The sequence below is a fragment of the Taudactylus pleione genome, unplaced genomic scaffold, assembly GCF_031769625.1.
Source record: "Taudactylus pleione unplaced genomic scaffold, aTauple2 ptg000111l, whole genome shotgun sequence".
In the NCBI taxonomy this organism is placed as follows: domain Eukaryota; kingdom Metazoa; phylum Chordata; class Amphibia; order Anura; family Myobatrachidae; genus Taudactylus; species Taudactylus pleione.
Window position 1 is genome coordinate 4,761,601 of NW_028284513.1, and position 14,756 is coordinate 4,776,356.

The following is a 14,756-nucleotide window of genomic DNA, read 5'->3' on the forward strand; positions in this document are numbered from 1 at the left end:
ACATGCCATACCAAAGAAACATTAGAAAGCTTTTACTGCGCATTTGACATAAACAGAAGATGACAATAAAAACTACTGAGACACAGGACGGAAAAAACTGTTTCCATAAAACGTAGATCACGTAAACAGACACAGATTTTTCATGCTTGAATTTTGAATGTTTTAGGGCAAAATAAATGGATTTAAGAACTTAATGTGCATAACCTATAATTCTCCCCATAAACACATGTCCATGCCATTTCTATGCACACACATTAGGGGGGCTACTGTAGTGTCGCTTCTCTCATCTATATAAAATAAATGCCACTCCTGAAATCAGTGAATTCTCCGCACTTTTCATGTAACTGAATGCAGAGAAAAGTAAAGTTTGGCTTTCTGCAGCTAAAATGCAGGAGAAAATACATATTTTTGTTTAATAAATAGACCCCTAAGACAGTTACTTCTGTTTGTCCATGTAGACACATCGGGCCTGGCTCTGAGTCGCACGTAGCTCCATATGTGTCTGCATTTAGCGGCTTTTAGCAAATTGCACATGCACAGTAGTGACCATATGCATCTTTGCTGATCACCGGGCATCACGGCCGCTGCTCTCCAGGGGGCGGGATGTAGCATTCGCTAGAATGTATCATGTATCAGCTACAATGCTGTAAAACCTCCAAAAATGGCAATTAGCACAATACCTATCGCTCACCATATGTATTACACAGCTCACCGCCAGATATCTCTGATATCTGCTGTGGACCCGCTGCACAGTAAGCCCCATAGTATTCCAAACTTAGAAGTTAGTCCTTCACCAGGACAGCTGCTATCCTGGGATGTAAGTAATTATCCATAACGGTGTTACAAAACACTGGTATACATGTGAATAATGGCGCAATGTATCTCAAAGTCTATGCAATACATACCACCCCATATGTGAAATGGTTCTTATATGTGTCAACATGGAAGAGAACCCTTTAGTGGGCGCGCCATGGGAGTGTTGTGGGCAAGTAGCCAGAGGTGCGCAAATTTTCGATGCATTTCTTGCACCCAGCATGGGGTAGATGTCAGTGCTGATACTATTGATGACGGTTGTGTCTGAGGACATAAACACAGTTGGCAGCATCATGCGTACGCAAAGACGTGTGTAAAGTCGCATTAGCATTCCATTTTTAAATAAATCCACATTCTGAATACTGCCACATGCAGAGCTGTGTGAGAATCAGATACACAGTATGTAGAACTGCCTTCTATCACTCAAGACACAAGGGGCCTGGTGCATAGATGAGTGCAAATTGGCTATAATTACTCCCGCCATGGGCGTATCTATAATGGGTACAAGGTTTTTGTGCTCATCATCATTTTGAGTTCGGACGTGCAACAGTCTATACTTGGTACAAAGACATGCCTTGAAACAGACCTATTTACATTAGGGATGTGCACCGGACCATTTTTGCCGGATTTGGATGTGGTTCTAATTCGTTGTCCGGCTTTGGATTTGGATTTGCTAAACTGCGGTCACTGGCTTTGGATTTGGATTTTTTACAAAAATTTACAAAAAAAGCTAAAATCACAATTATTGCGGTTTTTTTTCTTCCTAGAATGTTAATAACCTCAATAACATTAATTTAAAGTAATTTACAGTCAATTTAGACCACCTCACTGCTTATAATATTGTTTTCACCATTATTGACCAAAGGTTGCAGTGAGCTGACTGGTTACTAAGCGACAGAGCAGCGGCACAGACACCACAGTTTAAAGCACATCTAGGAAACATTGCCACAGCAGTGTCAGAAATGAAAGGTAGTGCAAGATGTAATGGTCCTTGGGCCCTCCCACCCACCCAGTGGGGTATGGTCAGCAGAGTCACAGTACTTGTATACACAGTGGGCTACGGCCCAAGGACGCACAGTGCACAATCTTATTCACATTACACTACACATAGCACCCCTGATTCACATTACACCATAAAGTAGTGTCTCTTATTTATGTTACGATGCACAATAGTGCCCCTTTTACACAATGCCCACAGTAGTGCCCCTATTACACAATGTCCACATTAGTGACCCTTATACACAAAGCCCACAGTAGTAATGCCCCTTATAAAATGCCCACAGTAGTAGTGCCCCTTATACAATGCCCACAGCAATAGAGTCCCTTACACAATGCCGTCAGTAGTAGTGCCCCGTATGCAGTGCCCTCAGTAGTATGCCCCCATTTGGGAGGGTGAGGAGGGACAATGTGTTTGCTCCGATGGTGCATGCATGAAAAGCGGGAGTGGCAATGTGTCACACACCATCACACATCATTGTGGGGAGTGTGGCCTGTTGCTTGACACTCTGGGCCATGCCCAGTGCCCCCCAAACAGCTGGGCTATCCTGAGCCTCTCTCTGCAGAGAATTAATGCTGTGTGCATGTGATAGCGTTCCTGCCCAACCTTTTCCACCTGCGTGACACTGCGGTCTGCAGGTGGGACAGCAGGATAGTGTATGAAAAGCATGAGTCAAAAATCAAAATCGGGATAGTTGGGAGGTCGCAAATGGAGATACATTTATAATTTGTATGACGGCATCACGTAGGCTCAGTTCTGGAGCGTAAACAATAGCCTCAAAATGTGTAAAACAGAAAGTTATGTGCCCAGTATGCAGGAATCTGCTCTCTGGAGGAACAAAATTTCCAAACCAAGCATTACACAAATGTATAAACAGCTGAATCTGCTGTAAAACTTTTTTGGATAGACCTCACTTGATATCATGTCTACAAATACAGCGGATCTTCTATCTGGCTCACAGCACCTGGAACTGCAGCCACAAACCCTCTAAAAATGTATGCAAGATAACCACAGGAACGCAAAGTACTTCTAAAAACATTAAGAGCTCTGTGTAATTTTAATCTCTCCTTATAAATCATATAATAGGCATGTAACCATTAGACAGGAATTAAATTATCTGAGTGGGTTTTCTAGAAACAGAACCAATATATGTAGATATCTCTGGAGAGTGGTGGTAGATAACACATCTAAACAGAATTACACTGTCAGTAGAATAAGCACGGCACCTGGTAGTAATGATGATGTACATAATGATATCAGTGCTACATCGTAGCTTATACAGAGATTTAGATGAAAGGTACTTTAGGCATTTCAATATTTGTGCCTTCGATGTACAAGAAAAACTCCTGGTACTAGTTTATTATGCTGCATCCATTGCCCAGGGATGTGGGGAAGGGCGTGGTGCTGAGCAAGAAAAGGAAAGTGGAAGGTGACAGCTTTCCAAAAAAATACATCTAAAGAATTATAAATCATCAGAAAACAAGGGAAAAAAGCCAGAAAAAAAATCACATGTGTAATACAAAACGTGGGCTCTTATGAGAAAGGCATGTTCGGTATAAAGCTGTGTCAATGTATATAATCTTGATGCCATATTAGAAGAGGCATATATAGGATTAGATAGCCAAGAACATCTGCAGCTCTATATTTGGCATTGTACATCAGCAGAAAAATGTGAGTGTAGTTACTTCTATGATCAATTTAACCTCATAAGGGCTGGAAAGCAAAAACACAATTGACTTTTATTCCCTATGTTAGAACCTTGTGATCAGTGGGAACCTCACAGGTAGATGTTCAAATCAGCCATATATTGGGCCTGATTCCAAGATTTACGCTATTGCCGAGGCAGCTACGAATTTGTATGCAGCGGCTGTGTAAAAAATGCAAATGTCGCAGCCCCTGGCAGAATTTGTATTGAGGCGCGTACCGGCGGCTTTGCAAATCCAAGCAACTGCGTACAAAGATGCAGCATCGGTCGCAGATCAGTGATTGTTGGAGTTCTGCATAACCCTATGGTTGCACAGAATGGCTGCAATCCCAGGCAGAGACACACCCCAAAAATGGTCACGGCACGCCTACGTTTGAGACGCCATCCCCCTGTTGTCATCCACAAACGGTCTCTGCCTGTCAATCACTTTGCAAATAAATCTCACTGACGCACGTGCAGTGCTACTCAGATGCATGTGCAGATTGCTGATACTCGCTCAAACTGCATAAACATCGGCATTGTGTCCATCTCTGAATCACGCGCTATTTCAACTAATCAGTTCTAACATTCAAAACATTCCTGAAGGTTCTTGAAACTTAAATAAATGTAAAAAAGCACGTTAGAGGGCAAGGTTGTGTTTGAGCCGGTTTGCATGTGGTCAGGCTGATTTGCACATGTGGGAACTATGGGCCTGATTCAGACCCGGCCGCAAGGCTGAGTTCGCATCCATCGGCATTCAAAGTATCCCGCTAGCAAGACATTAGCACGCCCAGTATGTTTTGCCATCCGTTCGCGGTATGAAATTAGACGGCCACCTGCCTGACACAAGACGCCCACTTTCCCTTAGTAACATACATCATCTCCAGGAAGTGTATTAAACAATCGGTAACATCGGACCCATATGCACCACTCAGTGGCGGAACTCCCGGAGACAATGGAGTAATTTGCCGCCGGGCTCCAGACCTTAAGGGGGCACCTGGCTCCATTGTCCCCTGGGCCGTTCCGGACACTGCTATGGAGATGGAGCGCCGCTGATCAGCTCTCCACCTCCAGCGGCGTCAATACGGGGGGTGCTATTTGCCGGGCGCCCACTGAGTGTGTTACCAGCGGGCGCCCGGCTCCTTCTTTCCCCCCGGCAGTAGCCAGAGGAACGGAGCTCACTCCTGAATTCCTCTTCCAGGTCCCGCAATACACCATGGGAGGGACGTCATGACGTCACTCCCAAAGTTCAGAGGAGCGGGTGCCAGGGCCGGAAGGCAGCAGCACTGGAGCGGGGTTTCAGGTTAATATTATATATTTTTTTTTTGTATGTGTGTGCGCTCGTAAGGGGGGGGGCTCACTACAGGGGGCATTATTGGTGGCTCACTACATGGGGCATTACTGGGGGCTCACTACAGGGGGCATTACTGGGTGCACTACAGGGAGCATAACGGGGGCTTACTACAGGGGGTATTACGGGGGCTTACTACAGGGGGCATTATTGGTGGCTCACTACAGGGGGCATTATTGGGGGCTCACTACAGGGGGCATTACTGGGGGCTCACTACAGGGGGCATTACTGGGAGCACTACAGGGGGCATGATGGGGGCTTACTACAGGGGGCATTACGGGGGCTTACTACATGGGGCATTACTGGGGGCTTACTACAGGGGGCATTACTGGGGGCTTACTACTGGGGGCTTACTACTGGGGGCACTACAGGGAGTTTACTACTGGGGGCTTACTATAGGGGGCTTGCTACTGGGAGCACTACATGGGGCTTACTACTGGGGGCACTACAGGGGCCCTTACTACTGGGGTACTGCAAAGGAGGACCACCACTGGAAGTACTGCATAGGGGGACCATTACTGGGGGGCACTACATAGGCGCCACTGCATAGGGGGACCTCTACAGAGGGCACTGCACAGGGGGACCACTACTGGGGGAACTGCATATGGGTCGGTAGCTTGGGCTGGCATAGGTGCTGGGGGGGTGGTACATTAAAATTTGGGGGGGGCACCAACATTTATCTTGCCTCCGGGCACCTGGGATGAAGTTACGCCACTGGCACCACTTGTGGTTGACAATACCTTACTGCAAGCACTGCAAGTGCTGCTGTGTTTAATTCAGCCATGTGACGTGTATGCTGACGATGCGTCTTAATTATGCATGCCCCTGAAATGGCATTAAGACGCACAGACACGCCTGCGTTTGCACCACCACACCCCCGTCGCCATCGACCATCCCCTGTCACCACACACAAACGGCACGTCCTGTCACTCATGCTTGCGGAGCATCTTTGTACTGGCTGCGAATGCTTCCCGATCGCAGTGACTGGTTCGTGCATGCGCACTGCGTCTTGTATGCATGCGCAGATTGCAAACAAAGGCAGGCTACGTGCAAACGCAGTCTTGCGACCAGGTCTGAATCAGGCCCTATGCTCAAACATGTTTAAGGTAAAACTGATACATTTTAGCAATGTTTAATTAAAACAATGGGCCTGATTCAAATACGTACGTAAAACCAATGGTTTATGTACATATTTGATTGTTGTGGGTCTGCACATGCACAAGACCCGTTCTACGCATGTGATCGCTCGCAGTCCCCCCTTAACCACAGCATGATTGACATGCCGCGGCATTTGGGGGGCATAGACCAGGATTGTTGTACAAACCGGCATGCCAAGGTCAGGGTCTGCAGACTTCCTGGATCTGGAAGAGGGGTCTGACAGCCAGTCTGAGTAAGCTTCGGCTTACACAGACTGGCCGAGGGCAGTAATTGTGATGGTGATATGAAGCAGCGTTTACGGACATTGCACTTGGGGCCTTATTCAGGTTGCGTTCCGATGGTTGCATCCTGCGCATGCGTATGCATTGTGGTGCGCATGCACGAACCAGCCGCTACGATTGGGAATCAATTGCAGTTAGCACGCAGAGTCTTCATAAAGTGATTGACATGAAGTGAAGTGACCGTTTGGGGGTGGAGAGGGTTGGTGGTTGGCGGAACGCAGGCGTGCCTCTGCGTTTGAAAGCCATTACAGGGGCGTACGTAATTAAGCCCCTGCAATTGTATATGCTGGCAGTGGTCTAAATGGTGACAGGAAATTTAGCAGTTTGTGCAGCAGGTCATGGTCAAACTGAACTGTGCATATCGGTCGATGTTACTTGATGTTACTGACGTTTTCGCTGACTTGCGGATGCATGTCATGGGATGTTGGCGGTGGTGGTGGACGTCTTGGTATAGTGCTGCGGTTGCCATACGAATTAGCATATTTTTGCAGTGAGCGGGTGCGTGCGAACACGACCTTAATCAGGCCCTTGGATTGTAGATGAATGCAGGAAGTAGAGATGAGCGGTTCGGATTCTGTGGAATCCGAACCGCTCCGAACATAGGGGATTCGAGTCCACCGAACCCTGTTCGAGTGTTCCCAGCCTGACTCGGATCCCCGTTCGGGGCTGAACGGCGGCCGCCTGATGTCAGATTCTCGCTAGAGAATCTGACAACAGGGCTCCTCGAGTGTAGGACAGAATGCTGTGATAGCGGTCTGCCCTACACAGAACAAACACACAGCCGCCAGCGGCAGCTGCGTGTTTGTTACAGCAGCCAATTAGAGTCACACAGACTCTCATTGGCTGCTGCACGGAGGGAGCCGGCTGGAACTCACTCAGGAGCTCCGTCTTCCGCCTCCCTCCTCGTCGCGTGGCAGCAGAGTGGACGGCGGCTGGAGCGGGGATACAGGTAATTTTTTATTTTTTTATGTGTGTATGGGGATCTGCTAATGAAGGGGCCTGCTAATGGGGGGCCTACTGCTGGTGGGGCCTACTACTGGGGGGGCATACTACTGAGGGCCTGCTAATGGGGGCATACTACTGGGGGCCTGCTAATGGGGGGCATACTACATACTACTGGGGGGCATACTACTGGGGGGGCTTACTACTGGGGGGCCTGCTAATGGGGGGCATACTACTGGGGGCCTGCTTATGGGGGCATACTACTGGGGGGCATACTACATACTACTGGGGGGCATACTACTGGGGGGGCTTACTACTGGGGGGCCTGCTAATGGGGGGCATACTATTGGGGGCCTGCTAATGGGGGGCATACTACTGGGGGGGGCTGCTACTGGGGGGCATACTACTGGGGGGGCATACTACTGGGAGGCATACTACTACTGGGCGCCATACTACTAAGGGGACTGCATAGGGGGCACCATTGCTGGGGGACATTGTGTAAGGGACACCACTAATGGGGGCATTGTGTAAGGGACACTATTGCTGTGGGCATTGTATAAGTGGCACTACTACTGAGGGCATTCTATAAGGGGCATTACTACTGTGGGAATTGTGTAAAAGGGGCACCACTGTGGGCATTGTGTAAAAGGGGCACTTCTGTGTGTCGTAACATAAATAAGAGACACTACTTTATGGTGTAATGTAAATCAGGGACACTATGTGTGGTGTAATGTGAATAAGATTGTGCACTGTGACTCCTTGGGCTGTAGCCCACTTTGTAAACAAGTACTGTGATTCTGCTGGCCGTACCCCACTGGGTGGGTGCACTACTTTCGTTTCTGCCACTGCTGTGTGGCAATGTGTCATAGATGTGATTTATACTGTGGTGTCTGTGTCGTTATGCCGCTGCTTTGTCACTTAGTAACCAGTCAGCTCACTGCAACCTTTGGCCAATAATGTTGAAAACAATATTATAAGCTGTGAGGTGTTCTAAATTGACTGGAAATTAATGTTAATGAGGTTAATGATACTCTAGGAAGAAAAAAAAGACCAATTTATGTGATTTTAGCTTTTTTTTACAATCTTTGTAAAAAAATCCAAATCCAAATCCAAAGCCAGTCACCGCAGTTTGGCAAATCCAAATTCAAAGCCGGACGACGAATTAGAACCAAATCCAAATCCGGCAGGAAGTGTATGTTTCCTACAGACACCTCCTGCTGCATTTGCATTATAGTTGGACGGAATTACACATCTGCTTCCCTGCGACTGGGCAATACTGTCCACATTGGAATCAGACTCAATGAACCTTGAACTGCAACCTTTAAACACATTAGATGCTGATTCTGATATGAACGCATCTGCGGCCATTTTTCCATCTGACCGCTGATTTCTGCTTACTACTGTACATATAGTAATGTGAGAATCTGCCTTTGTATAGTAAAAATCTGTGTGACTGCATGTAGATGCCTATCCCGCCAACTGTTCTTATGTCCACTGGTACTGCAGCCATCATAATTAGTACTTGGGCTTACACGAGCCCAATGCTGGGAGAAAAATAGCTGACTGATACAGATGTCCCATCTCAGTCCGCAAGCATGGAATGAGCATGGAAGTCAGCTGACACGCCCACAACAAGGAAGAGTTCTATGTGATGGCCTCATGCTGGCTGCCCAGTGACCACCCAGAAATTCCCATTTCACGGATAGCTCTGTCGTCAACGGACGGATCAATCCATATGCACAGCGATCTCCATCCGCGTGCATATGCATGATCCAGTACATGTGCAGAAGCCGATTCCTTCCTTGGCTACATGCGCAAAATGCTGAAAAATCCACCTGTCCATTCACATTGCAACTTGCTTGAGACTTAGAGGTCTATTCATTATGTTAATTAATTAACATACTAACTCAACGCGAGCGCTGGAGCAATTCATCATTTGCTCCTGCACGGAGACAGCTGATCCAAAAATCAGCTGTCTCCCTGAAGCGCCTTCACTGCTCCTTTCCTAGCAGTGAAACTTAGCGCTGCAAAGTCGACTCGGCAGTGCTAGTGCACCTGCATGACCTAGAGATCACGCAGGCGCACAAACCCCCGGCATCCAACGGAAGGAACGGGGTGTGCGCCACAAGCGGGAGCAAATGCCATCTGAAGATGGCGAATGCTTCCACAGTCAAGCTCCGAAAATATTGTATTTTCAGAGCTTGATGAATTTCTGTCCCCATACTAGTGTATGGGGACAGCGGGCCACATCAAAAGTGAAAAGTAAGCAGGCGATATATCTGTGATATCTCCAGCTTTACCTGTATGATGAATGGCCAGGACACTTTTCAGTGATAATGAATAGAGCCCTTAGAATCAGCCCTATTAGGGGGCTAAAATGCGGGTTTTTAGAAGTGAAGATGTTGCCCATAGCAACCAATCAGTTTTTACTTAACATTTATCTAGCACCTTCTAGAAGATAATAGGTAGAATCTGATTGGTTGTTATGGGCAACATCTCCAATTCTAAAAACCCCCACTTTAGTAAATATACCTCCTTAGTATTCAATGTTCACTTTAACCAATTAATGATTAAAAATATGAATTAAAAAGTGTTTAAAATACAAATAAACACACATTTTTTTTATACAAACTGTGAATCTGTAATGCAAATGGAGAATCTCAAATGTGAGCATTGAACCTTAAATATAATCAGAGAATGAGAATTGCAAATATGCAACATGTTAACTTTGATAGCTGATCAATGGCACTAAACTAATAATGTCATCATGAAGCACAGCTGATTAGTCCAAGCAACACAGACCAGGAATATGGGTCACTGACATTCCCTGGTTTTTTAGCAATGGAAAAAACCTGTGAAAATTAGGAAATGTTCCTCAGGACGCCCCATAAACTTATGGGGCAATCGGCATACTGGGACAAATGCCTCTGAGTAATATGGTAAATGCTTCCCTGAATTCTGCTACCATTATGACATTCTGCTATAAAAGATGACATGTTGTGAAACACACTTACCACCTGATGGGAGAGTTTACCATGCACTCATAGGCAAACGCAGGGGGGGTTTCCATCCTCCTGGAAACCTCCCTACCCAGCCCACACCATTACCACAATAGAAGTAGTAATATGATAGAATTTTACTAGTGCTGCATGTTCTTGGAATGGTGCCCACAGCTAAAATAAAAACATTCAGATCAGACAAGATGGACCTACTGCCGCATCGAATGGCTTACTGTGATCGCTTGTCCTGTATAAGCTGGAATTATGACACACAATACACTTTGTATGACACATATTAATGCTGGATAAGTACTAATTATGCCTTCTTTCTGGACTGGCCACACTCATACCCCTTTTCCACCAAATTCCGGGTCTGACCCGTAGTTGGGACAGAGGGCCTGATTCAGAGCCGGACGCTCTGACCAGAGCGCTCGCTCTGAATCAGGGCCCTCCTACATGAAAATGGAGCGGCCTCTTGGACGCTCGCATAGCTGTGGGTGACCACCCACAGCTATAGCGAGCGTCCATGATGATGGTCGCGATGGTCAAGACCATCGCGACCATCGGGCTTGCGACGGAGACCCTGCGGTAGGGTCTCGCTGCCGCAAGCCCTGGAGTGATTTTGGCTCTATCAGAGCCAAAATCACTCCCACTGACATCACTACTGATGTCAGTGGGGCCGGCTTCAGATGGTAGGCGTTCCCATGGGAACACTTCTGTCTGGCAGCCACGCCCCCGGCACACCCACCAAAGGGGGCGTGCTGTCAATCAACATCGACAGCACGCCCCCTTTGGTGCGAGACCTAGAGCGACGGCTACCCCGTCGCTAGCCGGGTCTCGCGCATGCGCGCGATGGAGCTCCCTCCGTCGTGCGCATGCGCAGTAGGGCACCATCAACCCACTTGCGAGCGTCCTGTGCTCGCGAGCGGGTCTGAATCAGGCCCAGAGTTCCTATCCGGATCAGACCCAGAATTTAGCCGGCACCGACTCGGGATATTCCCGATTCGGCGCCGCTCACAACGGAGTCGGATCTGTATAGACCCGGCTTTCCCGGCATGAAAGTGGACACTTGGAGATGATGTCATCTCCAAGCGCCACTGAAGCCGGACCAATCGGCCGACTAGCAGCGCACTTGAGGTCATCGTGACCCGGGATGCGCTGTTTTCACAGCAGGGTTTCACGGGCGTAGCCCGTGTTAAACCCTGCTATTTACCTGGGTTGGATTGCGGGGTCACTCGACCAGGCGATCCAACCCTCTCCCCGTTTACACCAGGGAGCTGCCCGGGTTTTAGCTCCGGTGTAAAAGGGGTATCACTCTAAAATCGAGCATTTGGAAACCTCCCTCTAGAAATCCTGTGTTTGCCACTGCATGCACTAACCTGCTTTATATGCCTGAAACTGTAGTCTGAGTTACACACTAATCACCAGAATTGGTTCTTCTTTATAAACTAGCAAGTACTGGTTTGTACTCACATTACTAAGAGCAGGAACGTAGAAAACCCTTGTTTAGCAAGATTTTGGATGGAAACTCTGTAACAAGCTGTGGGTCAAAGAATATGTCATTTTATCAGTTCATACAGAATCCAATCACATTTTTTTATAGTTCTTAACACCCTACTGTTTCTGTTCTCTTCTGGCCAATAACTTATAAATCATTGATCTGACTCTATTCAAACACATCTTCTTCTACTGCTCATTCAGAACAGTGCTTTCAGGTTAACAGGAGAGGAGTGCGCTGATCTTGTGATCTGTCACTGAGTGAGGACCGACTTCCATATAACGGGCAATGTCATGATGTGAGGTCTATAGTGGAGGCCGGAAGGAAGCCATAGGATCAAGTTAGGTAGTGTAAAGCTGGGCATCCACTATGCAATTTTCTGTCAGATATCTGTCCAATCTGGCTGGTTGGAATGAAAACCTGGTAATGTATGAGGGCAAATGACAGTTCATTGATCATATGGTTTTAAATTTAAACACTGAAAAAAGGACAAAAAAAATGTTCAAATTGGTTAAATTTGTGTGTTTTAAGTTTTAGCCAATTTGTCTGAACAACCATTTTTGGCTATTTTCCAGTGTTTGTGAGCAAATGGACGATTGTCATTTGCTCCCATACATTACCAGGTTTTCATTCCAACCAGCCAGATTGGACAGATATCTGACAGAAAATTGTATAGTGGATGCCCAGCTTAAAGCTGGGTACACACGTAAAGATTTTCTGTCCAACCATTAAACTAGTTGATTGGTTGGAATGAAAATCTGGTAACGTATGGGAGTAACTGATGATCAGCAATTTGCTCCAAAATGCCAGAGAACAGATGAAAATGGTCGTCAGACAAATTTGTTAAATGTTTGATCTCAACAATTTTCTCAAACAACAGTTTTTGTCCATTTTCCGGCGTTTGGGAGCAAATTGCTGATTGTCATTTGCTTCACACCTTACCAGATTTTCATTCCAACCAATCAACTAGTTGGATGGTTGGACAGAAAATCTTTACGTGTATATGCACCTTTACACTGTCAGAGGCAGCTGCAGTGGCCATGTAAGTGCAGGACAGGGGGTGGTGAGCAGAGGGGGGAAGGGGGGTTGGGGGGAGCACACAAAATTACTGCAGCTGTAGGCAGTGCTGCGCATGCACTGGTTTTACGGATGTAACAGCGCATGCGCAGCACTGATTCCAGCTGCACTAAGGTAGAGTAGAGAGGGATAACTATTTCCCGAAAAGCTGTCATTGCAAAAATGACAGCTGTTCGAAATAGATAGTTATGGGGAGGAGGAATGATGAATTCCTCTGTTAAGTAGGTAGAACTCCATGCGAGTTCTAAACCTAATTACCTCAAGAGAAATTTAAGTTATGATGAATAGGCCCCTTAGTCTTCGTACACATGAAATTAGTTCATAGAGATAATGTCCATAAGTTTACTACAAATTGTAGTAAACTCCAAGCTGCGAGGGATGTGCTAGGTTGTGTCAATTCTGCTCACTCAATTGCAGTGGTGGCATAACTAGGGGGATCGAGCGGGGCACGTGCCCTGAGCGCTGTCGGCGAGGGGGCGTTATCCGCCACCATCCAGGAGCAGCCAGCAGCAGACAATAAGAGTCAGGCAGATTTTCTTTGGCTGCTGTACCCAGGGCCGGCACCAGGCTGGAGAGGCGCTGCTGCCGCCTACTCCATTGCCGGGCTCCCACTGAGATTTTGTTACCAGTGGGCAACCCGGCAGGTCCTTCCCTGCTGCGACAGCCAGAGGCTGGAGCTCACTCCTAAACTCTGCCTTCCGGCTCACAGTGGGCTACTGGGGATACTGTAAAAGGGGCACTGCATAAGGGGCACTACTACTGGGGGCATTAAGGTGCATATTTAATGGAAAGGAATGTTCCCAGAGTGATGAGAAATGAGGCGTCATGTTGACACTCCCCCATATTAAGGTGGCCACACCCCTTGTGGCATGTGACCACGCCCATTTCTAGGGGGCACGCCATTTTTCATCTTGCCCTGGGCGCCAAAGACCCTAGTTACGCCACTGCTCCATTGCACATCTATGAAATGATGACATGATTAGTGGCAAATGTTGTGATCAATGCAATCCAAACACATGTGCTTCTTCTGTATATTCAACAGGGATCTTTGTTTAGTGCAGAGTGTGTTCTTTTTTCTTTAAACATTTGGGGCCTTATGTAATAGCCTGCTAGTTGCTGATATTTCTAAAGTGGAAATATTTTTAAAAGCAAAACCAGGTAAAAAAATATGGACAATCTCAGTGAACTTGCGCTTGTGCCTTCTTCCCGCCGCTATTACATAAGGCCTAGCATCCACAAAAATATAAATATTTTAATTTCCCTTCAATCCATCAAAATCCTCCATAAATTTACAGAACTTGCTTAAGGGAGCTGTGACATATGTATGTAATCCATGCATTGCACTTTGATCCACCTGGAGCAGGTTTTTGTACACACTGTGACTCACAAGGATGTCATTAATGAGTCAAGAAAATAAGCACCTATGATTGGCTAGTAAGAACATACAATGGTGAATGCTTCCATTCCTCTGTTGATGGTTACTCTGAATGGATGATTCTTGCAGTATTCTGCTAATGTCTCGTCTGAGGGTTCTGATTCTGAGATTTACACTAATGCAATCAGGGGCATTTCTAGAGAGGAGGGGGCCCGTGTGCAGTCTCCGACATGGGCCCCCTCCTCTCTGCCCCGGCGGCCTGCAGCGCACTGAGCTGTGCGTGGCCAGCAACAGAGTTATAGACTCTGGGCACTAAAGTGTGCCCAGAGTTTATAGTGTATGCACAGGTCTCTGGGAAAATGGTCGCGGCGGCCACTTTCCCTGTACTGCGCATGCCCAAACAGCGGGAAAATGGCCACCGCGGCCATTTTCCAGTAGTTTTACAGTGCCGGATGCTCGCACCGACGTGGGACTCTGGAGAGGTAAGTAATATTATGGGTGCAGGGTGTGCGGTGCGGGGCCCCCCTGGACCCAGGGGCCCATGTTCCCCGCACACCCTGCACCCATTATAGATACGCCCC